A 25538-nucleotide genomic window follows, 5' to 3' on the forward strand; every position below is an offset into this window, starting at 1 on the left:
AAAACTTTTTTTAAAAAATAGAAATAAGGGTGGAGAGATGGCTTAGTGGTTAAAGCATTTGCTGCGAAGCCTAAGGACCCATGTCCAACTCTCCAGATCCCACGTAAGCCAGACGCACAAAGTCGAGGCACGCGCAAGGTCACGCATGCCCACTAGATGGCGCAAGTGTCTGGAGGTGGATTGCAGTGGCTGAGGCCGTGGCGAGCCAATTCTCTCTTTCTGTCTCTCTCTCTTTCTCTAAAAAATAAAATACATAGAAATAAAAGCATCCAATCTTAGCTCTCAGAACTGTACCAATACTGTGTTGGATGTTTAGGTTGTTCTTGTAAATGGCGAGACAGGGACAGTTTTATCATAGACCCCTGTCTCCACGTGTGACTGGTTTCTCGGGCTAGGTTCCTACAGGGGTCACAGCGTGTGAGCCCGGAAGTCATTTTTCTGGGTCACAGCTTCCTCACCTGGAATAAACACAACCTCGCCAGCACCACCCCCGATGAACTCACGGAGTGCGTGGCGTGCCAGGCACGTGCACCCGTCCGCTTTACCTGCCCAGCCGCCCTCCGGCCGGCCTACTGCATAGAGGGGCCATCCTAGGAAGCAGGGTCGTGGCATTGGGACCCAGGCCGCCAGGCACCAGCATCCTATTCTGAACATCTAAGCCAGTCCCACTCTTGCGACACGGAAGAGCTGAAGAAAACAGTCCCCAGAGGGGCCTGGGCTCCAAGGAACACGAGCAGTTGCCTGCTGTGAGTTAATGGACTCAGGTATTTTTCTCCACTCTCTCTGTGTTTAATGAGGTTGGAACACTGTGTGTGTGTGTGTGTGTGTGTGTGTGTGTGTGTGTGTGTGTACAACTGTGCATATCATGTGCGTGTTTGCATAACCCAGTGAATGTCGCAGAGCCAACAGGCAGAATGTGACCCCAGGGGCCAGAATGACCTGCTGACAACGAGCTAAAATACTGCCATTGACATTATGAGTTATCATAGCGTCTCATGGTTCCTTTTTGTCTAAAACCTCCTGGTCTATGGATGGGAAATTTGTCCCCCTAGTGAAGCAGAAAGAATATTAGGTTTGACCTACCAGCAAAACCCAACAACGAAGCAAACAGGTGCCCCTGCTCTGTGGAGAACTAGGGCTGGGTGGGGGTCTCTTCTGTGGGCCCCCTCCCTGTTCTTACGGCTTGTTAACTAAGCCCAGCCCTTGGAATTTGAGGGTGATTCGTTTCCAGTCGCTGACAGCCACCCAACTCTGCCGGTGCCCGAGCCCCTTTTACAGCACGGCACTGAGCTTGCATTGAATTTAGGTTCTGTCCTCTGTGCCAAGTTCGTGCTTTATAAATAGTTGTATTGCACTGTCGTTTAGGGGATAATGACAAGAAAAATAATGCTGCCCATGTTCAGTACAGAGGCGTTTCCAAACATTTTTGATCTGGGATCAGTTGGACCTGCTCATGGGACACTTGGTGGTGCTGGGGTGGGGCGGTCTGTGAACAGGTTGCCCGGCCCTCTTGAGACCCCTCATGTGGAGTCCAGGGGCACCTGAGATGTGGCTTGTGGACTAGGCAAGCCTGCCCCCCAGGCAGCGTGCGACACTTATCTGCAGAGGTGTGGGGAAAGTCTCCGCCAGTGAGTCTCTAGCTTCAGAGAGCGGCTGATTGGAGCAGCGTTGTCCAAACCACCCCATCTTCCTGCCCTTCTGCTGCCTACCCGCCCTGACTTCACTGACTCAGGATGAGGTCTCCGGGCAGGATTTAAAGAAAACCAACAGACTTGCGAGGAGCCAGAGTGATGCACGCCACCCTCCCAAGCGTTCCGGCGATGACAGTGTCCTGCCTTTCCTTCTAATGGCATCGATCATTGTATGAGTCGCCTTTACCAGGGACCTCCCTAACTAACTATCTCTGAAGGTCGGTCCAGCAGGTGACATTGGGACTGCCCTGGATCCCAGAGGTAGATTGAGCGGCCCAGTGTCCTACAGCACTTCCCTTCACTAGCAGCATCTGTTCCCTGCCAGGCTCGAGTTTGTTTATTTATTTATTTCTATCTGCAGTGCTGGAAACCGACCCCCAGGCCCTCACACAGGCTGGACAAGCCGTCCACCACGGAGCTGGACCCCCAAGCCCACCGGTTCCTTGTGCAAGGCAGCCTACCTCTCTGAGAATGGTCCCGGTGACATAACCCCAGCCTGCTGCAGCTGTCTCTCCTCTTCCTCCTCCTCCTTCTCCTCTTCCTCCTCCTCCTTCTGCGGCTGTGGATCACCCCTGGTCCTCAGACAGGCTCCTTGTACTGCAGGCAGCCACGTCCGCCTCCCCTACACCATCCACATCAAAGTGAGGGAAGACAGCAATGAGCAGCAGCCCACCCAACCCCCACCCCACATCGAGTGGTTTGAGGGTGCAGACCCTCAGCCTCTCCAGGTCCGGTCCCTTCCCCGCTAGCACTCTGCAGAAAACTCCGCACCTTCCTGTCTCCGGGGGAGTCCTGTGTGACCCCACAGATGTGTCTCCTCTTGCCTTTCCACCACCCATCACCAACTCAATTCACCCCCCCCCCAGAGCTTCCCCCATACCCTTGCCCCTCCCCAATAGCTCCACAACCCTCCCAGGTCCTTCCTGGTGAGGCCACTGTGTGGGGTTGGAGTCCCCCCTCTACACGCCAGGCTGATGGGAGCGTCACCAGGGAAACAAAAGCAACGCCAGGAGACCGCATTTCCCACCTGCACCCCGCAGCCAAATGTGGGACCACTCTGTCTCTCGCAAGTCTAGCCAAGGACTTCCACTGTCCCTTCCTCTCCCTCTCCTTGTCCAAACCTTTTCCCTGGCCCAGGCCAGGCTTTTCCAGTTGCTGCTGCGGGCTTCTGCGTGGGCATTCTGCAGCCCCGGGAGCCTGTGTCCTTGGGTGCCCTGGAGGAGGGAGAAGGTGGGCCTTTCTCTCCAGGGTGGTGCAGGCAGCTCAGTGACACTGGGCACAGAGAGAGAGACCATCACGGGGCTGCATCTCCACGTAGCTACAATGCAGCAGCCTTGTCCTCTGGCAGAGGCCCCTGTCAGCAGATTCCTGCAACAGGGCCTGCGCAGCATGCGTTGGCATGGAGGGCCAGCTGCGTCCTGTGACTTTCAGGAAAGGCACTCTCGGTTAGCCAAGGCCACCTTTGACTCAGCCCTTCTTCCCTTATGTAATAGTCCCCCCTGTAGGACGGTGACTTCTGGGTGAATGGATCTGGAAGGAGGGGAGAGGAGGAGGGGCTCCCTTTTGAGCAGAGGGAGAGAAGGTGCGGACAGGCAGAACTTCCCCGAGTTGCTGGCTTGCAGGATCTTTACCTTTCTTTGTTTTTTGTTTTTTGTTTTTTTGGGGGGAGGGTAGGGTCTCACTCTAGCCCAGGCTGACCTGGAATTCACCATGTAGTCTCTGGGTGGCCTCGAACTCACGGTGATCCTCCTACCTCTGCCTCCGGAGTGCTGGGATTGAAGGATTACATTTCTGGCTGCATATAGTCAGTCCCAAAGAGAGTGTCCCAGAGGACTTCTCACTGAGTGAGCCTTTCCACTGCCCATCACCCACAAGGCCGAGCCTCTCGCAGCCTGGCTGGTACTGCCTTGCCTAGCCCAGCCCCCACAGTGGGTGGGGCCAGTGCCAAGGACCTAAGTCAGTATGGTACACAGGGCTGTGGCCCAGTGCCGGCTGGTCTGTCTAGGGCAGGGGTAGACGCTCCCCCTCTCGGCCAAGGGAGGGAGGCTTCGCTTCACTTCCCAGGTTGTAAGTGAGAAACGGAATTGAGACCGCTTGATTGGCACAAAGATACTTGGCTGCCTCAGCTGCCCTGTAGCTGAATGTTGGAACCCAAAGTGTTCATGTCTATGTGCTCTTGCATAAGAGGCACCCCTCCCCCCCTCCTCGGAAGCTGCGTTCAGCTCAGACTGTGAAGGATTGGCACTGGCCAGCCTCCCTGTAAGCACAGGGGACGCTGCACTGGCTCCGGGCTGGAGCCTGGTTCTCCTGCTTGCTAGCATTAGGACTTTGGGTCACTGTGCACCATGTTGGTCCCTTCTGAACTAGGAAGAGAGGATCATGGGATTGAGAGTGTGGCTCAGTGGTAAACTGCTTCCTTAGCATGTGCGAGGGGCTCTGGGTTCCATTCCTAGCACCAGTCCACCGCCCCCCAAATATTCAACTCACGGGAACTCATGGGGTGTTCCGATACGGGTTATAGGTGGTTAGCACATAGTCAGGGTTCAGAAGAAAGATCGCTGTGCTCCGACCTACGGTCCCCTCGTCCCCAGTGTTTTCTTCCTAGAAGTTGGTGGGGTTTTGAGGTTATTTTCTGCCCTTGTATTTGCATATGTGGGTTTCTTAGAGTCTCCCCCACCCTTTAGTCCTCAGGGGCACTGGCGGTATCTGCCACCGGCTTTTGCAAGAAAAATCAAGGGCTGGAGGGATGGCTTAGCAGTTAAGGTGTTTGCCCGCAAAGCCAAAGGAGGCAGGTTCGATTCCCCAGGACCCACATTAGCCAGATGCACAAGGGGGCGCGTGCGTCTGGAGTTCATTTGTAGTGGCTGGAGGCCCCGGCGTGCCCATTCTCCCTCCCCAAGCTGAGAGGTTAGAAGCAGCATTTGTTAGTTTGGGCTCCTAGTTCAGCAGGTCAGCGAGGCAGGCTTGGCTCCATCACGTGGTTCTCCTGTCTTGCTTGGACATCCTCATCCACCTGGGCTCAGCTCCTGGCTGGTGCCACTTCTGAGGGTGAGCTGACTGTTTTCCTGCGGTGCCCGTCACTGCCTCTAGCCAGGTAGCCTGGGCTTTTCCCTAAGCTGGCTATGGGCGCTCAAGACTGACAGTGGACGCGTCCAGCCTCTATTGGCTGAGAGACCGTCACTTCTGCTGCAGAGCAGACCATTGTTTGACACAAAGCACCAGCCAGTCCAGACCCATCCATGGGGACAGAGACCCTACGTCTTGGTAAGACAGGTTTCCAAGCCATGTTTTCAAGATCTGGTAGGAATTCAGACCTATTCTTTTTTTTTTTTTTTTTTTTTTTTAAGAAAAGAAAACACTTTATTTACAGGCTGTTTATTTATAGGATGTCTTTAAATCTATTTAGGTTAGCCCACATGGCTCACACCTCCAATCTCAGTCCCCAGGAAGCTGAGGCAGGAGGAATGCTGCTAGTTCAAGGCCACCCTGGCCTACATGCATTCAGTGTGCGAACCTTTCTCGACCCCCATTCCAATTACTGAGGTTTAAAACAATATTTTGATGATGTCACTGTATAAATCTTGTTCTTACTTTGTTAAATTTGCTCTTTTTTTTTTTTTTTTTTTTTTTGGTTTTTCGAGGTAGGGTCTCACTCTAGCCCAGGCTGACCTGGAATTAACTATATAGTCTCAGGGTGGCCTCGAACTCACGGCGATCCTCCTACCTCTGCCTCCCGAGTGCTGGGATTAAAGGCGTGTGCCACCACGCCCGGCTAAATTTGCTCTTAAAGCATGGCATCTTTAAAAAAATTTAGATATATTTTTATTTATTTATTTGCGAGCAGAGAGAGATAGAGAGAAGACAGAGAGAATGGGCACGTCAGGGCCTCCAGCTGCTACAAATGAACTACAGAGGCATGTGTCATTTTGTGCATCTGGCTTTAACGTGGGTGTTGAGGAATCAAACTTGGGTGGTTAGTCTTTGCAGGCCCTGCATCCTTTTTTTTTGGTTTTTCGAGGTAGGGTCTCGCTCTAGCCCAGGCTGACCTGAAATTCACCATGCAGTCTCAGGGTGGCCTCAAACTCAGCGATCCTCCTACCTCTGCCTCCCAAGTGCTGGGATTAAAGGCGTGCGCCACCACGCCTGGCTCCTGCATCCTTTTAGATACAGTTAAAATGGAACTGCCTTCTCAGTTTCATTTTGGATTGTTTATTGTCATAAGAAACACTGATGTTATTTGTATATTGGATGTTGATGCTATTACTTTGGACCATGTCATCTGACAAAGCAAGTTTTATTTCTTCCTTCCTAATGTGGATACCTTTTTTATTTTCTTGCAGAGAGAAAGTGAGAGAGAGAGGCAGAGAGAGAGAGAAGGAGAGAGAGAGAAAGAGAGAGAATGAATGGATTCAACAGGGCTTTTCACCGGTGTAAACGAAATTCAGATGCATGCACCACTTTGTGCGTTTGGCTTTATGTGGGTATTGGGGAATCAAACCTGGGCCCTCAGGCTTTGCAAATAAGTGCCTTTAATACTGAGCCATCCCCCCACCCTCCATGGATACTTTTTGTTTAAGTTCCTGTGTGTGTGTGTGTGTGTGTGTGTCCATGCGTGGGAGGTTGCAGGTGTGTGTGCATGTGTACACATGTGAAGATTGGGGGGTTGATGTTGAGTGTCTTTCTCTATTGCTCTTCATCTGATCTATTGCTGTAGGGGCTGCCACTTGAACCCAGGGCCCAGCCACTTGGCTCATCTAGCTAACGAGCTTGCCTTGAGGGAATTCTGGGATTACAGGTGGACCACCACGCCTGCCTCTCATGTACGTGGGTGATGCGGATCCAAGCTCAGACCTACGCTTTTTAAATTTACTTTTATTTATTTATGAGAGAGAAAGAGAGAGAATGAATGGGTGATCCAGGGCCTCTAGCCACCGCAAACAAACTCCAGGCGCATGCACCACCATGTGCATCTGGCTTACGTGGGACCCGGAGGATCGAACCTGGGTCCTTAGGCTTCACAGGCATGCGCCTTAACCGCTAAGCCATCTCTACAGCCCCTCAGACCTATTTATGCAATCAGTTCAACCGAGCCAGTAGGCCAACAGTGTGAGCCTGAGGATTCTTTTTCTTGCACTCACTGGGGCTAGCAGCTCCAGGTCTAGTATCCCCCACAGCACAGCTGAAGGCAGAAGAGATGAGGGGACCATGCCCAGACACCATGCCCAGACACCATGCCCAGCTGGCTCCTACCAGCCTTCCTTTAGGCCCTTGTTAGGATGCGTTCTAACCAGGAGGGATGGGACAACATTACTATTGCTTATTTTTAAAATATTTTATTTTTATTTATTTATCTGAGAGACACAGAGTCAGACAGAAGGACAGAGAATGGGTGCGCCAGGGCCTCAAGCCACTGTTAACAAACTTCAGACACATGCACCATCTTGTGCATTTTGCTTACGTGGGTCCTGGGGAATCAAACCTAAGTCCTTTGGCTTTGCAAGCAAGTGGCTTAACCGCTAAGCCATCTTTCCAGCCCTGCTCTTTTTTTTTTTTTAATATGTTTGTTTATTTACAAGCACAGAGAGACGAAGATACAAAGAGAATGGGCACACCAGGACCTCCAGCCGCTGCAAATGAACTCCAGATGCATGTGGCTTTACATGGGTCCTGGGGAACCAAACCTGGCTCGTTAGGCTTTGCAGGCAAATGCCTTAGCCCGCTAGGCCATCTCCCCAGCCCCTACTTATTTATTTCTTGGAGACAGGTTCTCAGTAGCTTGCCTGGGCTGCCTTTTAACAAATGGGGTTCAAGTGAACCTCTCCTGCCTCCGCCTCCTGAGTAACTGGGGACCAGCCGTACTATCGGCATGTGTCGGGGCGTCATGATTGACTTCAGAGTAGGCCAGGCTCCCAGGCCTGGGGAGAGACTTAACTTCTGTGAAGGACTGGCATCCAGAAACCCGATCAGTTGAGGGTCTCCAAGTAAGAAACAGGAGCCGGGGAGGCGCCTGGGCTGGGAATCAGTGAGTGTGGAGAACTATGTCTTGGGTCCATAGTAGACATTTATATAAAACCTTAGAGGGAGGGTGGCAAGCTAGACTTGGTCGTCTGAGGAAGGAGGTCACATCACAGCGGCAGGTACCTGTGAACAACTGACTAGTCCAGGGAGGACCATGGTGGCAGCTGGGGGCTGTCAGAGCTCCCACGGCTCCAGATCAGGCCACCTGTTCACCACTTCTCCCTTCTGGGTTCTCATCGGGAGTGGGAGACCGAGACCAGCGCGAGAACCAAGGCACGGCCTCAGCAGCAAACCCGCGATCTTACGTGGGAGCTGACGCGAGAGCCGCCCCTCACCTGTGGCTGAAGGCCAAAGTGAGGATCTGTCGTTCTTACTAAAGCTGTGCCTTCTGGGAGGAAGAGAGAGAGAGAGCAAGATCCTACTGGGGCCTGCCTTAAACCCATTTACCTAATTGGTTTTGTGGGTGCAGAATCACATGTATGGAGAGTACAAGATTCTTGCTGGAACCCCAGAGGCCCCGAACTAGTCCCAGAGTGTCAGTTAAGAAGTAAGATGGGGCTGGGGAGATGGCTTAGCGGTTAAGCGCTTGCCTGTGAAGCCTAAGGACCCCGGTTCGAGGCTCGGTTCCCCAGGTCCCACGTTAGCCAGATGCACAAGGGGGCGCACGCGTCTGGGGTTCATTCACAGTGGCTGGAGGCCCTGGCGCGCCCACTCTCTCTCTCTCTCTCTCTCTCTCGCCCTTCTTTCTCTCTCTTAAATAAGTAAATAATATTGAAAAAAGAAGTGAGATGTATCCCAGCCTGGAGCATCCTCTGTGGGATCAGGAAGCACTCTTCCCTGGGGACCCTGTGGGGATAAATGTGGGTGCAATGGGGTTTTATTTTCTGGGGGTTCAAATGCAACTCACATCCCTGAGCTCAGGTTTGTTTTAACAACAAAAAAAAAAAATTGAGAAAAACGAACTGAAGAGGATGATTGCTTTTTTTGTTTGTTTGTTTGTTTTTGTAAACCGTTAACCGTTATATTTATTCCATTTCAGTGGAGGTTAGGTGGCGAAAGGAAAACGTCCAAGAACCAAAGGGCCAGGTGTGGAAACACTCACACGGGTCTAAGGGCCCCTGTGAGAGTCCACGGGCCTCGGGAAAAATTAAAATATCCTTTTCCACTCCGGCAGCAGCTAAGCGTCAAAGCTGCTTGGTAGGGTGGGAAGGACAAACCCTCAGGTGCTGGGAAATGAACATCCCAGGAGCTAGAAACGGAAAAAAAAAAAAAAAAAAAAGCTCAAAAGGGGCTTGAATCCAGGAGCCAGCATACCTGAGTACAGGGCCCTGTCCCGAAGGGGCTGGCCTTGAACTTCCCACGCACCTGAGTCATTCCGGCTCTTTCGTAAGCCCCAGAAATCGATGTAAGGATTTCTCTCAGGAGTCTTTTTCTAATTATCCACTTTCCCCTCTCACAAGAGTTGCAGGAAGGCAGGCAGTCTGGGGAGGATAGAGGAGCCATGGATTCTTTTGGGGGGGGGGACGAGAGGGACCCGGGGAGCTTTTTCTGAGCCTGGGAAGATGACTTGGGAAAATTCCAAGTTGAAAAGAAAATGCTCAATCAAAGGGATGGCTTGTTAGAGAGGCTCAGAGCTGGAGAATGAGACGGGAGAGTGGGGAGAAGCAAATGGACTTCGACGACCTAGATGTGGCTTCATCTGGCGACGCGGCGAAGCAGTCAAGGGTTTGCGAATCAGACGCGGAGCGCGCTCGGGCCCCGTTTTGGAGTGATGTCTCCAGTGAAGGCTCACCGCCGGTGGGAGCTGAGCCCACATAGCCAGTTTTGGAGTGAGGAGGTAGGGCAGCCCAATGGTCAAGGGGCAATTCTTTTCTGCGTGTGCGTGTGTATGTGTGCGCGCGCACACACATGTGGACTGAAGGTGTGTGGTATCTGTTGTGGCGTATGTGCCCTTGCACGGCACCCTGAACTTGCCTGCGACGGCAGCTCACTGCCATGGAAGATGGGCCGTTGTCACTCCATTGCTCTTCTGCCTGGTCTTGTTTTTGATTCAGAGGCTCTCTCTCTCTCTCTTTTTTTTCTTTTCTGTCCGCGGCTTGCAGGGCTCTCTGAATTCTTGGGTCTCTGCTCCTCCGTGAGACTGGGGTTACAGGTACTTGTGGCCCCACGGTTTATGAAGGATCTAGAGATTTGAACTTGGTCCCCTCAGGCCCTCTTGCTGGTCCAGGAAGCACATTTAAATTTTTTTTTTGTTGTTTATTTTTATTTATTTGAGAGCAACAGACAGAGAGAGAAAGAGAGAGAGAGAGACACACACACACAATGGGCCAGGGCCTCTAACCACTACAAACGAACTCCAGATGCACGCGCCACCTTGTGCATCTGGCTAACGTGGGTCCTGGAGAATCGAGCCTTGAACCGGGGTCCTTAGGCTTCACAGGCAAGCGCTTAACCGCTAAGCCATCTCTCCAGCCCAGGAAGCACATTTAACCACAGTACCACCTCCCCAGCCCTCAAGGCAAATTTTATCACTAATGTTTACCATCAGTGACACGCATGACAATAAAAACCCCATTTTGGGCCAGGCATAGTGGCACGAGCCTTTAATCCTAGCACTTGGGAGGCAGATGTTGGAGGATCACTGTGAGTTCAAGACCAGCCTGAGAATATATAGTGAATTCCAGGTCAGCCTGGGCTAGAGCGAGACCGTACCTCAAAACAACACCCCCCCAAACAAAAACAGTTTTGGAGTTTATGACCTCACAGTGCCTAACTTCACAAGACCTTCATATTGGGGGGGGGAACAAACGATGGCATCAAAATGGAAGAGAGACTAATTGGAAACTGGGTGATAGGAGGAAATTATCATGATCTATGTCTATACTTAATGGAAGTTATCAATAAAAAAGTTTTAAAAAGCCAGTTTTGAGCCAGTTTTTATGGTTGCTTTTGATCCTCTTTGGAGAAAGCACCCCTGAGTTGGCTGGGCAGGGGCACCCTTGCTCAGCACGCTGCCACGGGGCACCAGTGAACACGGCTCTGCAGGAGCCCAGTAGAGAGGCCGCACACCTGCTGAGGCCTGGCGGGTGAACGGGCAGTGAGGGCTGCGCTGTAGAAACCCTGGAGTTCTCAAGAGTGGAAAACACCCCAGACTCAAAATGGCCTGGATATCCATGATCTCACAGTGCCTGACACTACCTACACAAGACCACCATAACAGGAGGAAAAGATCATGACATCAACATAAAAGAGAGACTGATTGAGAGGGGAAGGGGATATGACGGAGAGTGGACTTTCAAAGGGGAAAGTGGGGGGAGGGAAGGCATGACCATGGGCTATTGTTTACAACTATGGAAGTTGTCAATAAAAAAAAGCTTATAAAAAAAAAAAAGAGGGCTGGAGAGATGGCTTAGCGGTTAAGCGCTTGCCTGTGAAGCCTAAGGACTCCGGTTTGAGGCTCGGTTCCCCAGGTCCCACGTTGGCCAGATGCACAAGGGGGCCCACACATCTGGAAATCGTCTGCAGTGGCTGGAAGCCCTGGCGCGCCCATTCTCTATCTCTCTCTCTGCCTCTTTCTCTGTCTGTCACTCTCAAATAAATAAATAAAAATAAACCAAAAAAAAAAAAAAAAAAGAGTGGAAAACATGCCAGGTGCCCTGGAAGGCAGGCACGGGAAAGGGGGCCAGGGCTGATGGTCATCCTCATCTGAGATCTCAGGGACATTAACATGAATATGCTAATGCCTCCATTCCATTGCCTGGGGTCCAGGTGATGTCATCTTGGCCCACCCCAGCAGCCTGAGAAGGCCTCTCTCAGGCTGTAATGGGGGGAGGTGGTGCAGAATAGCATCTCTTTCTTTCCTGGAACATTCTCCATGAAGTATTCATGGCGGCCAGGAAGTCCTCAAGGGGAGATGCTTGACAGACAGGTTTATTCGGAGCCCGCAGCAAAAAGGCCGCGCTTGCCAGTTTGCATTCCTGCAGGCTTGCCGCACTTGCATGCCTTTGATGGCTGATATGCACTTCAGCCTTCTGCGCACAAGAGGGCGACAGAGAGGGCTCCTAGGTGGGGGCCAGGTGGTGATCCACCTAGGACAGCGCAGAGCTTTCTCCAACACTGGGTCTTCAGGCCCAGCCTATGCAATATGTATTATACATGCCATCAATTGTGCTTGTAATTTATAATGTGCATAATATAGGATAATGTAGACATAATATATCATCTTTAATTTATCACTCGTTTATATATATATATAGATATATAGATAGATAGATAGATATATAATATAACCATATATGTGTATATAATATAGCTATATATATAATAGCTATTCTAACAGGGGTGTAGTGATGGCTCTTTTCAGTCTTTTTCTTTTTCAAGGTAAGGTCTCACTCTGGCTCAGGCTGACCTGGAATTCAGTATGGAGTCTCAGGCTGGCCTCGAACTCACGGCAATCCTTCTACCTCTGCCTCCCGAGTGCTGGGATTAAAGGCATGTGCCACCACGCCTGGCTGTCTTTTCAGTCTTGAAATTTTGCATTTTCCCTGATGCACTAAACCCTTCCCATGTGTTGACTGGTTATCTGCATAGCCTCCTCAGTGACATGGCCCTTTGTATCTCTTGCTTATTTCCTAACTAAATTGCTTGCCTTCAGTTAAATGACTGAGTTTTCGGAGTTCCTTAGATATTCCACATATAAATATTTTATCAAATATGCAGTTTGAAAGTATTTCCTCGCAGCCAGTGGCTTTTACTTTCAACCCCTCAAGAGGATTAGTCAGATAATTTTTAATTTTGACAAAGTGAAATATGTCAGGATCCTCCTTAGGGATTGTGCATTTGATGTGGCGCCTGAAAGCTCATCATTAAACCCTAATGTTTCGAAGTTTTATACTTTTAAGGATTTTGTAGCTTTAAACGTGTACCGAGATCTGTACTTTGTGTGAATCATAAGATAAGAGGTTTCAGTTCAAGTTCGCTGTTTACTCTCTTGGATGCTTATTTACTCCAGTTGTGAAAATCCATTCCTTCTTCCATGGGACTGCTTTTGCAATTTGTTGAGAATCAGTTGCCACTGGAGGAGAGAGAGGCTCACAAGACCCTGCTCCTCCCACAGTAGCTACTGCTGGGGGGGGGGGGCGGTGGAGTCGTGTTCTTCAGTGCTGTGGTCAGTATCAGGTTTCCATACTGTGGTAAACAACTGCTCACCCATGCTCATGAAAACAACCCGAACTTAATTTTAGTGGGACATACACACGTACGCACACACACACTCACACACACACACATGATGGTACGAAGGGGAATTGTGGGCAAGAGGGGGCTTAGTGGGAGAGAGGTAAGAGAGGGTGATGGGGTGAATAAGATCAAAATCCATTATACATATATGCATTATGTACATGTATGAAGTCTTCAAAAATGATTTAAAAGAATGAAAATTAGTTGTCCATACTTACGTGGGGCCATTTCATCCATTAGAAGTTTTTATCCCTTTTTTCTTCATTTCCTTTCTCTTTTTCTCCTTCCTTCCTTCTTCCCTCCCTCTTTCTTTCTTTGTCTGCTTGCTTGTTCATTTGTTTGTTTGCTTCTTTCTTTTTTCTTTTTATTTATTTATTAGATGAGAGAAAGAGAGAAAGAGAGAGAGAGAGGGCAGGCATGCCAGGGCCTCTAGCTACTGCAAATGAACTCCAGATGCATGTGCCACTGTGTGCATCTGGCTTATGTGGGACCTGGAGAATCAAACCTGGGTCCTTAGGTTTCACAGGCATGCGCCTTAACCACCTGAGAGCCCATCCTTTCATACGGAGCCTCACATGCTCAGCAGCCACTGCTCCCACGTCCGGCCATAGTCTAGTGGAGTGGTTTTTCCCTATTGCTCCCCTCTCTCTCTCTCCCTCCCCTCACATGACATAGGGAAGGCTTTTGTGCTTCAGGCTGTTAACCGACTTCCACAGGTTAGGTGACTGTAACAACAGAACTTTCCTTCTTTCTTCCTTTCTTCCATCTTCCCCCCTTTTCTTTTCTCCTTTGGCTCTTACATTCTTTCCACCATCTCTTCCAGAAAAGACCCTGAGCCTTGGAGGTTGTGATTAAGGCGCTTACCTGTGAAGCGTAAAGACCCAGGTTCAAGTCCCCAGGACCCACGTAAGCCAGATGCACATGGTGGTGCACGCTTCTGGAGTTTGTTTGCAGCAGCTAGAGGCCCTGGTGCACCCATTTTCTCTCTGTCTGCCTCTCCCCCACCTGTCAAATAATAATAATTAAAAAAAAAAAAGTTCAGGGCTGAGAACAAGCCTGCTGGTATGGATTTAATTCCTCAGTACCCACCTACAGCTAGATGAATATAGTGGCTCATGTGTTTGGATTTTATTGGTAGTGGCAAGAGGCCCTGGTTTGTTTTCTCTCTCTCATTAAAAAATAATAATAAAATAAATATTTTTTTTTTTAAAGTTTAGCTAGTCCAGCTTGTGTCTGAGGAGCATTGATTGAATGAAAGGAAAACAATGTGGTCTGGGCCATGGTTCAGTGGGAGGAACTTGCCCAGCATGTGTGAGGTCCCGGGGCCATCTCTGGCCCTCCAAAATTAAGTAAATAAATGACTAAATCAATGAAGGAAAGAAGGAAGAGCAACTACCTCAGAGCCTGGCAGGATGTTTGGCGTATCATCGAGTCCTAGCTGAGTACAAAGAAAGGCAAAATCAGTTGAGCCTGTTTTATACATCAAAGTGCTTAATCAATACTGGATTATCAGGTGGTCCCTGGTTGTACAGGCCATGTAAACAGGTGCTGCTCTATATTAGTTCAAATTTTGATTCCTTAATGTCCTGCCTGATGTTGAATTTGAAGCTCTCTGCACAGCTGATAAAAGTGGCCATTCTCAGGAGCTGGTACCACTGTCTTTAAAAAAAAAAAAATATTTTTTCAAGGGAGGGTCTCACTCGAACCCAGGCTGACCTGGAATTCACTGTGTAGTCCCGGGCTGGCCTTGAACTCACAGCAATCCCTCTTACCTCTGCCCCCCTCCCCCCCCCCCCAGTGCTGGAATTAAAGGCGTGCACCACCACGCCCAGCTCACCACCACGTTTACATAACAGACTATGTATGATAACTTGTCAGTTTCATTGTTTACTTTGTTCTTATTTTATACCAACAAGTGGAAAACAGACACCCGAACCTTCAGCACAAAGTGTTGTGTTGCAACTTAATAGACCTGAGATGAGATGAAGATCGTCAGATTTGCCTAAGGTATGGCACCTTCTGCCTCAATAGGATATTTGCTGGAATTCAGCCAACTTAAGACGTGTTGCATCTCGAGGAAAGAAACATGCTTAAAGATTGTGTGTGACATGCTGACACGTCTCACGGGCCCCTGGGTATGTCTGAAAGATAGGGCGGGAAGGAGGATTTGGTGGTACAATGCAGCAACTCCACAGAACCCACGAATCCTGTGCACTTCATGTCTGCACCCGGTTCTAGAAATCATGTGTGCACACGGGAAGTATCTAGAAAGCAGGTAATGATAGGACATTAGAGGGGGAAAAAAAACATGCAGACTTCAAGTCCTGGGAGGTTAGGGCTGAGATGAGACAGAAGGGTGCTGTGTAAACCCATTGTGAATGTCTTGCTTGTTTCAAGCAAGTCATTCAACACAAATGTGGTGAACTCTCTCTCTATACTTGCCCCTAGCATGCAATCATAAGTGAACCATTTCCTCCGTCTGTGGAGCTTACAGTGTGTGTGTGTGTGTGTGTGTGTGCTAATGATATGTGACATGTTCACCCAATAAGTCCCAATAATAAAACCACAACTGTGATGTATGTTTCAAAGGACAGGCGTCTACGTAACTACTGTAAGAGTCTAAATGGGGCAATTTGACTTAGTGACATTTCAGTTGCTATTGAAATGATGGATGGGCGGTAAACAGACATAGGAGGTGGAAGTGGGCATATTCCAGGTACAGGAAGAAGGGAAGCAAGGGGAGTGCGGGAACAGCCGGAGAGAGGTTGGCTTTCTCTTCAGCTGAGGAGCAATGGGATGCCATGGGCAAACTTAAACAGGAGAGGTGGGATGAAATGACCAGTTTGTGTTTGAACATATCAGTCTGGCACAGCCCAAAAGGTTGGAAGGACCGGACAGATCCAGGTAGGACCGTTACCAAGCAAGTCCAGGGTCCAGCTGGAAAAAGGCGCTAGCAGAGTGGCGATGGAGATGGGCAGAGTGGAGGGGACTTGACAGCTATGGGGGGAGACAGGAGCTTCATGAGATCTCGGGGATGGACTGGAGGGGGTGGGCTCATGAGAGATCAGGGTGAGGAGAGGAGACTGCTGGGTATCAGTAAACAGCAGGTGTACTGGTCCATTTTCGGTCTCTGTCACAAAATATAGGAGGCTGCATAAAGAAGTTTATAAAGCTCATGATTTGTGTGGCTGGAAGGTGATGCCAGCGTCCTGGAAGGGGCTCCTTGACTATGCTGTGGCAGGCTGGAGGAAGGGAAAGGAAAAACATTTCTGTGCACAAGCAACCAAGCACGTGGCACGGTCTCACTTTATAACAGCCTGCTTTCACGAAGCATCTTTTCCTGAGAGTGGCACCGCATGATCTGCTCACCTCCCCTTGGGCCTCACCTGGTAAAAGTTCCTTTTCCCCGGGCTGGAGGGATGGCTTAGTGGTTAAGGCGTTTGCCTGCAAAGCCAAAGGACCCAGGCTCGATTCCCCAGCACCCACGTTAGCCAGATGCACAAGGGGGCGCACGCGTCTGGAGTTTGTCTGCAGTGACTGGAGGCCCTGGTGCGCCCATTCTTTCTCTCTCTCTCCTTTCTCTCTCCCCTTTCTCTGTCAAATAAATAAATAAATAAGTTCCTTTTGCCATACATTGCTCATGGGGACCAAATTTCCTGTTCTCGAAACTTTTTGGGGAACATACTCAAACCACATCCAAAATGTGTTCATCACTTTGTTTTGATATTGGAGTTTAAAATGTTCTGGGAGGGCTGGAGAAATTGCTTAGTTATTATGGCACTTGCCTGCGAAGCCTAAGGACCCATGTTCGACCCTCCAGATCCCCTGTAATCCAGACGGACAAAGGTGAGGGTCTCTCGTCACTGCAAATGAACTTCCAGACTGCAGACGTCACACTAGCTTGCCCATGAACTTCCGATTTTCCTGGCCCTGCCTCTCATTGCCAGAGGTCCATTGAGATCCTAGATACATGCGCTGGTGTGCATCCTGTTTTATGTGGGTGTCAGGGTATCAAACCTGGGCCTGGGGAAATGGCTTAGCGGCTAAGGTGTTTGCCTGGGAAGCCTAAGGGCCCTGGTTCGATTCCACAGGACCCACATAAGCCAGATGCACAACGGGGTACATGCACCCGGAGTTCACTTGCAGTGGCTGGAGGCCCTGGCGTGCCCATTCTCTCTCTCTCTATCTGCCTCTTTCTCTCTCTCTCTATCTCAAATAAACAAATAAATCAATAAATATATCTAAAAAAAAAACTTGGGCCAGCATTTTTTTGCAAGTAAGTGCCTTTTTTTTGTTTTTGTTTTTGTTTTTTTGTTTGAGGTAGGGTCTCACTGTAGCTCAGGCAGATCTGGAATTCACTAAGTAGTCTCGGGGTAGCCTTGAACTCACGGTGATCCTCCTACCTCTGCCTCCCTAGTGCTGGGGCCTCTAACTACTGAGCCATCTCTCTCCAGCCCGACTTTCCCTATTCTTCCGTTTTCTCGGCAGAAGCATTTGTTGCTCTGTCTTGATCTATATTTTTTTTCTCCCCACTGAGCGAATACTTGCAAAGCGCCTCTTGGGTTCCGTCACTCTGCTCTGTGAGGGGACGTTGGTGGGCGAATCAAGTTTGCCCAGAGAACCCGCGAGCTTGTCCGGTGGGGACAAGACGCAAATGCTTCAACAACCTACCGGGTTCTGGCTTGAACACGTGCGCGTAGCAGCTACCGTCTCATTGCTGGGACAAGACTACGTGAACGGAAGCAGCTTGCAGAAGGATGGGGTTTGCTTCTGGCTTAGTGTTTTGGGCGGTGCAGAAAGCAAAGCCAGAGCAGCCAGGCAGCCATCCCGGCCCCACAGCAGCAGGGAGAGAAGCAAGAGTGAGCTGGCAAGTGTGGCAAGTCTGGGGCTTCGGGGGTGAGGGGCTACAAAGTCCCAAAGGCCCACCCCAGGGACACATCATCCCCCCACCCCGCATCAAGATTCCACCTCCCAAAGGCTCCAAACCCTTCTCAGACAGCACCATGAGCTGGGCACAAGGCGCTCAACCCTTCGAGGACGGGGAGGAGTGTTGGAGAGTTTCTACTCAAACCACCGCAGCCCGTCATGGGCTCATGGGTTTGAGTCTTTCTCCCAGCTGGGGCTGTTCTGGAAGGCTGTAGCATCTTCAGGAGGTGAGCCTGGCTAAGCTGCCCGGTCCTCCTGCCGTCAGGCCTTCCCCATCATGACAGACCATCGCCAGGAAGTGAGAACCCTTTCTTCTCTTAAGTTGCTCTGTGCCAGGTATTTGGTGATTAGCAACAGCAAAGTTCACTAATACATACGACTCTCGCGTCTCCTTATATAGAGGTGCACTCTACACGAAATGGTTACGAAGTGGGGTGGAGATATGGCTCAGACATTAAAAGGCACTTGCTTATGGAGCCTGATGGCCTAGGGTTCCATTCCCCAGAAAGCCAGATGCACAAAGTGGCACATGCGCTTAGAGTCCATTTGCAGAGGCAGGACGCCCCGGCGGCATGCCCATTGTCTCTCTCTGCTTGCAAATAAGCAATTTCTAAAGTGGTTTATAAATAATAAGTAAACAGCAATAGAAGTGCTGCAGGAGAAGTCAGGGAAGAAATGCAGTGTTAAATAAGGCAATCGGCGGTGGCGGCGGGGAGGGGGGGTGGGTTGCTGGAGGGATGGCTTAGTGGTTAAGGCACTAACCTGCAAAGCCAAAGGACCTAGGTTCGATTCCCCAGGATGCACATGAGCCAGATGCGCAAGGTGGTGTATGCTTCTGGAGTTTGTTTGCAGTGGCTGAAGGCCTTGGTGTGCCCATTCTCTTTCTGCTTCTTTCTCTGTCAAATAAATAAAATAAAAGTAAATGAAAAATTAAAAAAAAAATAAGGCAGTGGGGGTTTACTGAAAAGTTGGTATCGGCGTGAACACCTGGAGACTGGTGAGCTCTGTTGTTATGTTGGGGAAGGGACTCTATGCAAAGGGCACAGCACATGCAAAAGCCCAGAGGTGAATGAAGGGGAGAGCCAAAGGAGTGGGCTCACAGTAAAGTAAGGTCTCGCAGGGTCCTGCGGGCGTGTGACACGACATTAGCTCCCATCCTTGAGCTTGAAACCGTGTGCCCTACCCCCCCCCCCCCCCCGCCTCCACCACGCGGTGTTTTGTTTAAACCTCGCTTATGGCATTCTGGCCATCAAGTGTTATTTTCTGCATTGTGGAGCAGAGCATTATGATAATGCTCCTTTAATCTCTTGTAAACATTTTGTTAATGGTTGCCTCATTTTCTTCACCTGATTAATTTTCTGTGTTCCTATTTCTAATTTTTTTTTTTTGTTTTCTGGACTATCCAACAGAGTTGGTAAACTCCGCTAGACACAATTTTCCCTGTGATCCGGTATACACCAGGCTCTCCATAACCGCCCCCCGCAAGCTTCCCCTTGGAACCTTTCCCGCTCCGTCGGGCCTGCTTTCTTTCAGCCCCTCGCACATCTGCTATCCTCAGAATTCATTTTCCCTCTCAACTGGGTTTCTGTTCCTTTCTTGATTTAGGTCTTCTTTGGTTGGGGGTCAATCTTACAACCAACTTCTAAGAAACAGTTAAGGGAGAATTCAGTTTTGAATTCTGCATGCCTAAAAATGTCTTTATTCAGTTCTTTTTTGTTGTTGTTGTTGTTTTTGTGTTTTTGAGGTAGGGTCTCACTCTGGTCCAGGCTGACCTGGAATTAATTAGGTAGTCTCAGGTTGGCCTCTAACTCTCAGTGATCCTCCTACCTCTGCCTCCTGAGTGCTGGGATTAAAAGCGTGCACCACCACACCCGGCTTCTTTTTTTTTTTTTTTTTAATTACTTGTTTGTGTGTTATAAGTGTGCGCACACGTGACCACAGTCTCTTGCTACTGCACGAGAATGCCCGTCCAACTTTACTTGGGTGGCTGGGGTATTGAACCTATGCCAGTAGATTTTCCAGCAAACACCTTTAACCTCTGAGCGGTCTCCCAGTTCTTAAGCTTCACTTGTGATAGATGCAAAATTCCAGAGTGGCTATAATTTTTCCTTGGAATTTTCAAGACATTGTACTTCTGTTCTCTAACCTCCCATCTTGCTGTGAGAAGTCACTTGTCCTGACTTTGTGTGTGTGTGTGTGTGAGTTTTCACCCTGTGTGCAGGTGAAGGCTCCTCCTCATCCTGGCTTTCTGCTATGCTGGATATGGGGTTGCTCGGTGAAGTGGAGGATGCTCAGTGATTTGCAATTTCAGATAGATTGTGAGTAATGTTTACATTATTTGGAACATGCTTACCTAAAAGATTACTCTCTGTGGCATTTTACTGAGAACTGTTTTTGTTTGTTTTGCTAAATCTGGCAATCCTACAAGTTGGAATTTTTTTTTTTTTCCTCTCAACCTGGAGACTGTCTTTCAGGCTGGAGAAATATTAGTTTCCAGTTTAAAAGGATAAACTGTTTCAATACGGCTCCTAACTGGCCATAAGCATCTCCCGGCCGTCACTCTCCCATTTTATGTGCCTGGGAATAAACTCCTCCAACGCTTTGGCTGCTTGGCTAGACTCACTGCTGTGTTTCCCTGTAACACATGCGCATTGCTTTATAATTTACTTTTTTTCTTTTTGAGGTAGGGTCTTGCTGTAGCCCAGGCTGACCTGGAATTCACTATGTAGTCTCAGGGTGGCCTTGAACTCCCAGCAAATCCTCCTACCTCTGCCTCCCGAGTGCTGGGATTAAAGGCGTGTGCCGCCGCGCCCGGCTTTGTTTTATAATTTTTGAGTCTTAGAAAATCTGACTTCTTACTATAGAAGATGCCACACCATTGCACTCCACAGTGCAAACTGCACACCATGTAAAGTGTTTCCACCCACGATGTGTAAGTATCATGGTACTTATTAGTGCCGTATTGAATCCTGCTTTACCGTGACTGCCAATGAGGACTCAATGTGCCGAGTTATAATTAAGTTTCATTTCTTTTTTTTTTAATGTTTTTTTTTGTTTTTGTTTTTCGAGGTAGGGTCTCACTCTGGCTCAGGCTGACCTGGAATTCACTATGTAGTCTCAGGGTGGCCTCAAACTCTCGGAGATCCTCCTACCTCTGCCTCCCGAGTGCTGGGATTAAAGGCGTGCGCCACCACGCCCGGCTTTTTTTTTTTTTAATTTTTATTTATTTATTTAAGACCGACAGAAAGAGAGAGAAAGAGGCAGAGAGAGAGAGAGAGAGAGAGACAGAGAGAGAGAGAATGGGCATGCAAGGGCTTCCAGCCACTGCAGACGAACTCCAGACACCTGCATCCCCTTGTGCATCTGGCTAACGTGGGTCCTGGGGAATTGAGCCTCGAACTGGGGTCCTTAGGCTTCACAGACAAGCGCTTAACCGCAAAGCCATCTCTCTAGCCCAAGTTTCATTTCTTGCATGAATTTATTTTCTCCTTGTTGTATTGCATAGTTTTCTATATACCTGCCCCTATTTGGCTCCCAAGAGGATAGTAGGGTTCACTCTCCTTCCACTTGCCGTGTAAAGCTCCTACTAAGTGCACACATAACAGGCTGACTTTCACCCTCGTCTTGACTTCCAGGGACCCGCATCCTGCTGCTGAGTGTGGTCTCCGCCTCTGACAAGACTCTTCCTGTCCCAGACTCTTTCGAGACTTCTCACCTCTCTGCCCGGCTGAGTGGAGCGTCACTGGTGAACATCACCTCCCTTACCTTCTAGCTTCACGAAGCTTTTGAGAAAATCTGATGCCATTTTGATGACTGAATTCCATGGTTCTGGTGTACGTTTCTCTTTTTATTTTATTTTTGGTTTTGCTTTCTTTCTTTCTTTTTGGTTTTACGAGATAGAGTCTCACTTTAGCTCAGGCTGACCTGGAATTCTCTATGCAGTCTCAGGGTGGCCTCGAACTCATAGTGATCCTCCTACCTCTGCTTCCCGAGTGCTGGGATTAAAGGCATGTGCCACCACGCCCGGCTTATTTTTGGTTTTTCGAGGTAGGGTCTCACTCTAGCTCAGGCTGACCCGGAATTTACTGTGTAGTCTCAGGATGGCCTCGAACTCATGGCGATCCTCCTACTTCTTGCCTCCCGGGTGGCTGGGATTAAAGGCATGTGCCACCACACCTGGCTTTTTATTTTTTAATTTTTTTTTAAAACAGGACCTCATGTAGCCCAGTATAGCCCTGAACGCCAGATCCTCTTCTCTCCCAAGTGCTGGGATTTCTGGCCTGCAACTGCCATGCCTGACTTTTCACTGTTTGCTATTTTCAGCTCTAGGTCAGATGGACATCCCCAATGTTCTCCCATGTTGGTTTCAAATTTATTTTGGCGTGGGGGCTCATGTAAGAATTACACTGAATCTCCTAACATGTGCCCACATCTCCTGAGATCGCAGTGGGTGCGGCCCTGCGGCATTTCCTGAGAGAGCTTACATTTGAATGCGGAGGGCTGCTTCCAGAGAGCCCATGAGATTTCTCGCTGGAGAATGCAGAGCTGCCTGCCACGTCGTAGCCTCTCGGTCAGCTGTGTGCCACGAAAACGTGTTTTCTCTTTGTTTCCCTTTGAAGCAGCCCAAACTCTGCATTTTTACCATTTGCTGAAGTTTTAACAATCTTTTGTTTTTGACAACTATGTAACCCATGTCCCACAGAGGAGCAGAGACCCGAGACTCTTTGGAGCCCCACCAGCTCTGTAATCAGTAAAGGGAGAATCCGGCTCAAAAACAGGACTCTGCAGAAGGGCGACAGAGCAGAATGGCTGACGTCCCAGTCTGGCCACCCTTGGCGAGTGTACGAGGTGCCACAGGGGCATATGCCACCCCCCCAAACACACACCACGTTACACACATCACACACACACACACACACACACACACGAAAAAGTTCACTGCCGCTGTTTCACAGACACGGAAAGGGATCGTGGTTGGTTTGTGTCTCGACGTGCCTGTAACTATGTTAAAAACTGTGCTTTATGTTGGTCACAGAGCCTCACACACTGTATTGCTCAGAATGATAAGCAAAGAGCTGGATTTCCCTCGACAGAACATGGTATTTGAGCTTCAAACCTCAACTATTCCCCAGTAGAAACCAATGACATGTCTGTCCTATGTAGCAGGAAACCGGAGAGAGGTCAACCGTGCTTATGATGGCCAGAGAGTCTCATGAATGGGGGGTGGGGGGCGTGCTCTGCTGGGGAGGACTTTGTCATGGAGAATGGACCAGCCAGAGCTTTATAGAAACTACGAGAGGGAGGAGCCAAGGTGTGGTGTGAGGAGCATGCCTAACCCGTCCACGTGCGGCTGGGCCCCAAGTGCCCAGTGGGTAATGGGCTTTAGGGAGTCTGAAAGGCAAGCGGATTGCTTGGATTCAATTGGGGGGGGGGACAAGAGGACGGTAGTGCGTGAAGACAGCATGCCGACAAGTGGCTTCAGATTGGGTGCGCTCCCTGTAGTGGGCAAGGGCTGTGGTCTGAGTGGGTGGTGGTGGGAGACAGTTTGGGCCAACCGAAGAGCTCCGAAATCGGGGTGTGCTAGGGGGTCCACGCGGAGTATTAGAGACGCAGAAGAAAGAGACCGGCGTTCCCTGTGGCCGTCTCCCATGCGTCCGCCTCCCCGTGTGACTAACCGCATTGTGTTTTGTTTTCCTTCCTCCCTGGCAGAGAAACGCTGCTCTCTGGTCCACTCGAGGAGACCCGTGCATACCTCTCTGACAGCAGTTGGACAGAGAAGACTTGACCCTCAACGTCTCTAGAAGACGGAACCCCCACCCTGGGTGACGCGGCCTGGCACCCTCTTGGTAGCCTTCTGCAAATGGCAACCAGGACCGAGAAGGCTGAGACAGGTTCCTCCGGAGTCAAAGATGGGGTTCTCTGTGTATCGGGGTGAGGCCACAGGAGGCGGGCGAGAGTTGATGGTGTGATCAACAGAGACAAGGTGTGGGGAGCGCCGGGAATCACAGGGACGCGCAGGTGGCTGTGGAAGAGTAACCAATAAATAAATGACAGAGGCTCAGAGGCCGTGGCGTTGCGACAACCTCAACAGCTAAACTAGGCAGGCCCATCACATGGCTTTGACCAAGGCTGGCAGATTCCAGGATGCCGGAACACTGAACCAGCTTCCCAGCATTCAGCACTCCATGTGCCAGCCACCTATGGGCCCCCAGGGAAAGTGTCCCGGCGACCCCTCCAAGAGCCCACGGCTGTTCCCTATTGGCCACACCCCCGCCCAGAAGAAAAAGTGCCGGTACCGGGAGAAATCCCATAATGCTCGCTGCTGGGCTGCTTCAGCTCTCTGGAGGGGGTCCCCCATTCTTAGCCACTGATCCTTTACCTGATGTTGACAAGTCACATTCTTGGGCTACATTTGCTTCCTAATCAGGTGTGGCTGGGGCGACAATAGGCTTTATCACTGATACGTTCTGAGCGCCGGGGCTCGTTACCCATTACCCTTATGTGGGTTGGGGTAAGCTAACATCATCATCTTAGCTCAAGTTCTACCTAATGTCCAGCACCTGATACAGAACTGCCAGCTCACAGCAGTTTGGTGAGTCCGTGAGTGAAGGAGTGGGTGAATGAGGTGTTGATACTGGCTAATAAATACAGTTAAAACCCTGATAAACAAATAACCAAGCACTCACAAATTGTCGATTACAAGTGAAAAGTGGTTGTCCAATACCCCCGCCCCCCGCCCCCCCCCCCCACACAACACTAACTTCTTCTCCCACTGGATAAAGGCCCTAGCTCTGACGTCTCCCACGAGGATCTGGGTCTCAGCTGTGTGCTCATGCAGCAAGCCCTTTCCTGGGTACCTACTATGCGCTGGACGTATGTTTGCTAGGTGCCAGTGGTTCACTTGTGAGTAAAAGCTGTAAGGAGACCAGGTCGTGACCGGGCGGGGGAGACAGACAACTAACATAACACGTACCTGAATGTTTGCATACTGGCTGGTTGTGTCATAGAGGAAAATCGAGCAATGAGGGGCACAGGGAAAGCTAATGTAGGAGGTAGTATTTGAGCGAGGAACAGGAGGAGAGCGCAGAGCCATGGAGTAGGGAGGGAAAACTTCCCACTCGGCGGGAAGAGCATGTGCAAAGGCCCTGAGGTGGGAACGCAGTGAGGTGGGGCCCAGAGAGGAGCAGATGGTATCAGGGTTGGGGCAGGTCGTTCGGCCCTACGTGATTTTTTTTTTGATGCTCTGAATTAGGTGGGAAACCCTTCCTCTTGGCTTTGTTGTTGTTGTTGTTTGTTTGTTTTCAGAGGTAGGGTCGCGCTCTAGCCCAGGTTGACCTGGAATTCACTATGGAGTCTCAGGGTGGCCTCGAACTCACAGTGATCCTCCTACCTCTGCTTCCTGAGTGCTGGGATTAAAGGAATGCACCACCACGCCTGGCTTCCTGGAGGCTTTTGAGCAGAGAACTGATTGGTAGGACTTCGGTTTTTATTTTCACCTTACTTTCACGTTATTTTATTTTTCGTTGTGAGGCAGCATCTCTCACTCTAGCCCAGGCTGACCTGGAACTCATTCTGTAGTCCCAGTCTGACCTCGAACTCATGTTGATCCCCTTACCTCTGCCTCCCGAGTGCTGGGATTCACGGTGTGCACCACCATGACTGGCT

At 49.9% G+C, this 25538-nt stretch overlaps 1 protein-coding gene across 2 annotated transcripts in view; it reads left to right on the plus strand.

Moving 5' to 3' along the window:
* The window catches only part of Kcna6 (potassium voltage-gated channel subfamily A member 6), a 46421-nt gene extending 22492 nt beyond the window's left edge, over window positions 1-23929 (plus strand). The window contains exons 2-3 of one of the 2 annotated variants that reach the window (XM_004668687.3): window positions 21509-21706; window positions 23583-23929. The gene's annotated coding sequence lies outside the window, so the exon portion shown is untranslated. The remainder of the gene's footprint in view (window positions 1-21508; window positions 21707-23582) is intronic. The other variant, XM_045139644.1, reaches the window with a different exon arrangement.
* The last annotated feature ends 1609 nt before the right edge of the window (window positions 23930-25538 follow it).

Source organism: Jaculus jaculus, chromosome 23 (genome assembly GCF_020740685.1).
Source record: "Jaculus jaculus isolate mJacJac1 chromosome 23, mJacJac1.mat.Y.cur, whole genome shotgun sequence".
Taxonomy (NCBI): Eukaryota; Metazoa; Chordata; class Mammalia; order Rodentia; family Dipodidae; genus Jaculus; species Jaculus jaculus.